We start from the raw sequence: 260 nt of genomic DNA on the forward strand, positions 1-260 counted from the left end.
ATTTTGTACTGTATTGTATTGTATTATTGTATGGGGATGCATGTTTGATTAGAGTCTGAGACACAAGGCCTACATGTATTCCAAACTTCAAATCATGCCCTTTTTTTCATTCAATTTTCAGTTGAGCTCGTGTAATTTTTCTTTTCCTTTTTGAATCAAAACATTTGGTACATAATTAAGTATTGACAACATATTTAGTTGAAGTATTGTTTTTCTTTTAGTTAATCTCGCTTATATTTTATAATGCAATTTCATAATTT

This window comes from Arachis ipaensis, chromosome B06 (genome assembly GCF_000816755.2).
Source record: "Arachis ipaensis cultivar K30076 chromosome B06, Araip1.1, whole genome shotgun sequence".
NCBI classification, from domain to species: Eukaryota; Viridiplantae; Streptophyta; class Magnoliopsida; order Fabales; family Fabaceae; genus Arachis; species Arachis ipaensis.